This window comes from Lepus europaeus, chromosome 18, assembly GCF_033115175.1.
Source record: "Lepus europaeus isolate LE1 chromosome 18, mLepTim1.pri, whole genome shotgun sequence".
Taxonomy (NCBI): domain Eukaryota; kingdom Metazoa; phylum Chordata; class Mammalia; order Lagomorpha; family Leporidae; genus Lepus; species Lepus europaeus.
In genome coordinates, this window is record NC_084844.1 from 34,467,584 (window position 1) to 34,473,463 (window position 5,880).

Consider the following 5,880-nt stretch of genomic DNA (forward strand, 5'->3'; position numbering starts at 1 on the left):
TCAGCTTTTAAAAATATCCTTTAAGTCTTAAAATTTTAATTCATAAATTTTACTTATTTAGAGTCTCTTCCAATTCATCTCAACCAATTAGAATGTTAGCGCCCCTACAGTTAATGGTGTAGTCATAGCTCACGTATATCCTTGTTCATGTTTGTCTAAATAAATCTGAATGGAGCTTTTATAACTTACCAGAACTTTAGTTCTGAAAAATACATTTCCCAGACTAGTTCACAGTACCATTAGGAACCATTTAAAATCTTAGCACAAAATTGCACACAGTGTGACCATGAGACTGTTCTGTTTTTCTCTTCTTTATGTTCTTACTGGCACTAGGTTTTTATCGCTGAAAGGTTTACCAAGTCTCTTGATGCTGGGATGAAAAAATCTTTGCAAGTTCAGGAAACCAAACTCATTATGAATAAAAGACTGTGGACACAAATGGAAAAATATGGTAAATGCTCTAAGCATATTTTTGTATTCTGGAGGCAGAACTTAATTCTGATCAAAAGATCTACAATTTTTATGAGAGGTAGAAGAAGGCAGAAAATGTTGTTGCCTTTTCTTTAATTGTTAATTAGTATATACACTTATTCCTGATTTTGCTTATAACCCAAGTAAGTGTTTATCCTGGACTTTCTTTGTGTCATGCCCTCATGTGAATTAACTTGTCTGTTCCCCAGACAACCCTAAGGGACTAGTGCTATTCTCACTCATACTTTACAACTGTGGGAACTGAGCCATAGAAAGACGAATAAACTACCAGTGTGGCTCAGCGCAGTAGAAGGCTGATATGAAACCCCAGAAGTCTGGCTCTCAGACCAGCCATCACCGTAGCAGTTCTGGCGTCTCAGACGGTAAGCGGCACCCCACCCTCGCCCCGCCCCTGCCTCTTCCCTAAGCCATGCTGAGTGCCAGGCCTGCAGACTCACGTCCTGAGCCTAGGGAAGAGACTGCCAACAGCTGGAACTTGAGCACCCAGCTGAGAGCGTGTCCTCACCGGACCTCCTGGGCTGGAACCTTTTTTTTTTTTTTTTTTAACAAACTTATTAGTTCTTTTAACCTTTTTATTTTAGATTATTCCTTGCCCTGACCCTCTAGGTCGGCCTCATTTCCAAGCCTCGTTTTCCAGCCTTCCCAAGAATTCTGTAAACTCATTATGTCTTTCTAACAAATTCTCTTCTGTTTGGCTTGCCCAGATTAATTTCTATTTCTTTTTTGTTAATTTCATTATTTATTTATTTGAGTGACAAAGAGAGGAAGATAGGCAGGGACACAGACAGCAGAGTGAGCTCCCATCTGCTAGTTCACACCCCAGATGCCTGCAACAACCAAAGACAGACTTAAATGGAAGCCAAAAACTGGAAACTTAATACAGGCAGGGATCCAACTGCTTGAGCCATTGCTTTCGCCTCCCAAGGTTCACATCAGTAAGCAGCTGGAATCCGGAGCCAGAGCCGGGACTCAAACCAGGCACTCTAATGTGGGATGTGGGGTCCAAACCCAGCATCTCAACCACCAGGCCAAATGCCTGCCTGCCCCAAGTTTCTATTCCTTGCAGCCAAAAACCTTTAATAAGTACTACTGTATTTCAAAACCTTCTTGGAAAATGTAATTAAAAGGTAAGTTTATTTTAGTACAAAAATTTTTGAAATTCATGCATAGTGTTTTAATAATATGCATCTTCCATGAAGTTTTCGAGGTCCCTCATACCACTGGAAGTTAGGGATGATGTCTGCTGCTGCTTTAAATTTTCTCTGCTCGCTCCATGGTGGGAGGGCTGGCTAAGTTTGAACCCGATTCTATCACCGCTAATTTATGATCTATGAAATGGGGATAGGAATGTTGCCTACCTAAGACAGTTGTGAAGACTCAGTGAGGGAAACAGAAAATAAAATACTTGGAAGAGTATCTGGCATTTATTAAGCACTCAATTTGTTATTATTTGTGTTTCTAGTTAAAATTATTCTAATTATAAATGAAATATAGGGCCGGCACTGTAATTCACTTGGTTAATCCTCCACATTGCGGCTCTGGCATCCCATATGGGCATCGGGTTCTAGTCCCGGTTGCTCCTCTTCCAGTCCAGCTCTCTGCTGTGGCCTGGGAGGGCAGTGGAGGATGGCCCAAGTGCTTAGGCCCCTGCACCCACATGGGAGACCAGGAAGAAGCACCTGGATCCTGGCTTCGGATTGGCACAGCGCGCCTGCCGTAGCGACCATTTGGGGGGTGAACCAACAGAAGAAAGACCTTTCTCTCTGCCTCTCCCTCTCACTGTCTGTAACTCTACCATCAAATAAAAAAAAATAAAAATAAATGAAATATAGACAATAATTTTAATTCAACATTGAAATGCAACCCACCATATATAAATCCTCACATATGTAAGCATAACTTTAATTTAAAAACCTTCTCCAGAGAGGAAATTTCCCTATAAATCTATATTTGTGGAAAGATGCACTTTGGGATCTGTAGTAGTCTCTCATTTTATTATCTATTCTATCTAGTGAAATATCTCTCCTGAGTTTATTGCCTAAGAGATAATGATGTGATATTAATTTTTCATGTGGGCAGGTAAGTCGAAACAATAACACATTGTAATAAACCTTCCTTCTTGCTCATCATTCTCTCTGGGAAGAGAATCTTGAAATCTATGAATGTACACAAAGACCATGTCAGTTTATTTTGGATAATTAATGGAACTTTAAAACATGAGTTCTGACTTATTTGTACAGTGGGGTTTTTTTTCCTTTAAAAAAAACCGGTGCAGACTTTTTTGGTGTTGCTATCACTGTCAACTTTATGAATTAGCTACATGAGACGCATATTAATTTTTTTTCTGTTGACCTGAATTATTTTAATTGACTTCATCAAATTCACCAGATAAATACTCAGCCCTCAAATTGGCTTTTCTATTTGCAAGTTCAGAGTATAGACGGACTGTGATGTCTGTTAAAAATGTAATTCCGTCCAAAATAAAGGCAGCTGTCTATTAAATATCATGCCATCAAAATTAGGCTATCACTGCTTCATGTAATTGCTTTCCAAATGAAAATTAAAGTGCCTATTATTTTCTTTTATTCAGTGTGGGTAAGACATTCTCCCTCCCTAATTTTTAAAGCATACAACTGAATAAAGGTAAATAGAAATGACAAAAAATTTTAAAAGAGACATTGGAAAATATTAAAGAATCAGTCTTTTGTTTATTATTATCAAGCATTAGTAAATCTACTAAGCTAAAAAAATGTATTTTTATTATTCCAAATTGAGTTATTTTCCCCAGAGTAAATGCTCTCTGAGCGTGGGACAGTGTCTTATTTGCTTCTGCAGTTTTTTAAGTATTGTCCAGCAAACCAGAATTGCCCAATGTATTCTATATTGAATTATCTTTTAAAAATTTGTTAGGAGAGATTATACTAGAACAAGAAACATTTTGTACAGCCTCAGAAGGAATATTATTTATACACTTGCAAGAAAAGATTGTATATCTTTGCGAACTGAGATGCACGTATGGAGGTAGACACAGACACACACACACACACAAATGTTTTTTAATAAACAAATAAGGTAGATCAGGGCTTTTCACTCTTTTTTTTTCTTTTTAATATTTATTTATTTGAAAGGCAGAGTGACAGAGAGAGAGGGAGAGACAGTGAGAGAGATCTTCCATCCATACTCCAAATGGCTCTGACAGTCATGTCTGAAGTCAGGAGCCAGCACCTCCATCCTGGTCTCCCACATCAGTGGCGGAGGTCCACGTACTTCGGCCATCATCCATCGCCTTCCCAGGCATGTTAGCAGGAACCTGAATAGGAAGCTAAGTAGCCAGGACTGGAACCAGCACTTTTTTTTTTTTTTTTTTTTGACAGGCAGAGTGGACAGTGAGAGAGAGAGACAGAGAGAAAGGTCTTCCTTTTCCGTTGGTTCATCCCCACAATGGCCGCTGCGACCAGAGCACCGCGCTGATCCGAAGCCAGGAGCCAGGTGCTTCTCCTGGTCTCCCATGAGGGTGCAGAGCCCAAGCACGTGGGCCATCCTCCACTGCACTCCCAGGCCATAGCAGAGAGCTGGCCTGGAAGAGGGGCAACTGGGACAGAATCTGGCACCCTGACAGAGACTAGAACCCAGTGTGCCGGCGCCAGAGGCGGAGGATTAGCCTATTGAGCCGCGGCGCCAGCCTTGGAACCAGCACTCTTAACATGTGATGCAGGAATCCAAAGTGGCGGCTTAAGCTGCTGTACCACAATGCCTGCTCCACACAACAATAATTTTAAACATTCTACAAGAAGGCTGAATATCATTAACTGCAGGAGAACTACACCTTGAGGCTAGAACATCACACATAAGCTCTGACACCTAACCACAAATCAAACAATTTGGAGGGGGGATCCCAATGCAAAACCTGGGCTTCACCCATTACCTTGCAAGTAAAGCCCAGCGGCTGGCAGGTCACATGCTCTCAGGCACAGCTGTCAATCATATTCCTAGTTGTACCCCTATATATGCATAAAGAAGAAAGTTCTTATCATGAAAAACAGAGACCAAAACAAAGAAACAGGACAAAGAAATGTGGAGGTATCCAGATAATGCAAGAGGCAAAATAAATCCATAGAACTATGAAAACCATTCTCAGAGAGATAAAGGACAATATGCATGTATGAATTAATACTGAGCCCGTAGAGATTAAAAATATTGTAGCAGGAGAAAAATTGGAAAAAATGAGTTGGAAGATGAAGCTGAGGAGTCTCCTAAAACTATGAATAAAAAAAAAAAACAAGAAAATGGAAATTGAAGAAAAAAACATGAGACAATTATAAGATCACTACAGGTTTTCCAGTATCTGCTTATAATGTGAACCTCTCCAGGGCAAGGATTTTGTGTGTTTTGGTCACTGCCCAGGACAAAACCAGACACTAAGATCCTCACTAAATATATTTATAAATAAACATGTTACATACCAGTTAGGAGTCCTCAATCTGTGATTTTTATTTATTTATTTTTTTTAGCAGTTTTTTTTTCTTTTAACCACAAATCTGCTTTTTCTTTTTTTTTTATTTATACTTATGGTCTTGTATCTAAGGCTCTGTCTTACACAAGGTCATGATAATTTGCTCCTGTGTTTTTCTAAGAGTTTTTAGTTTTTAATTATTTAGACCTATGATCTATTTTTTGTTCATTTTTATATACAATGAGGAAGTGATTCAAATTCATTCTTCTTTTTTTTTTTTAATTTTTTTTTTTTGACAGGCAGAGTGGACAGTGAGAGAGAGAGACTGAGAGAAAGGTCTTCCTTTTTGCCATTGGTTCACCCTCCAATGGCCGCCGCAGCTGGCACGCTGCGGCCAGCGCACCGCGCTGATCCGATGGCAGGAGCCAGGTGCTTCTCCTGGTCTCCCATGGGGTGCAGGGCCCAAGCACTTGGGCCATCCTCCACTGCACTCCCTGGCCACAGCAGAGAGCTGGCCTGGAAGAGGGGCAACCAGGACAGAATCCGGTGCCCCGACCGGGACTAGAACCCGGTGTGCCGGTGCCGCAAGGCGGAGGATTAGCCTATTGAGCCGCGGTGCCGGCTCAAATCTGTGATTTTTAAAAATGCATTCTTTCAAATGTCATTGATTCAGAGAAATTGATTTCATTCATGCCAGTAACAGACCATCCTACTTCCATATCATGCAAGATTACTCCTCTCCTGCAAGTTTCTACATAAACTAAATTCTTTCAAAATATTGTCATCCAAGATGACCAGAGGGCAGGCATTTCCTGCAGATGTTGATGGTGTTTGGGAGGCCAGCAACCCATAATGAAATGCCTGGTTTCAAGTCCCAGTTCTCATTCTGATTCCAACTTCCTATGTACCTGGGAGGCAGCAGGTGATAGCTCAAG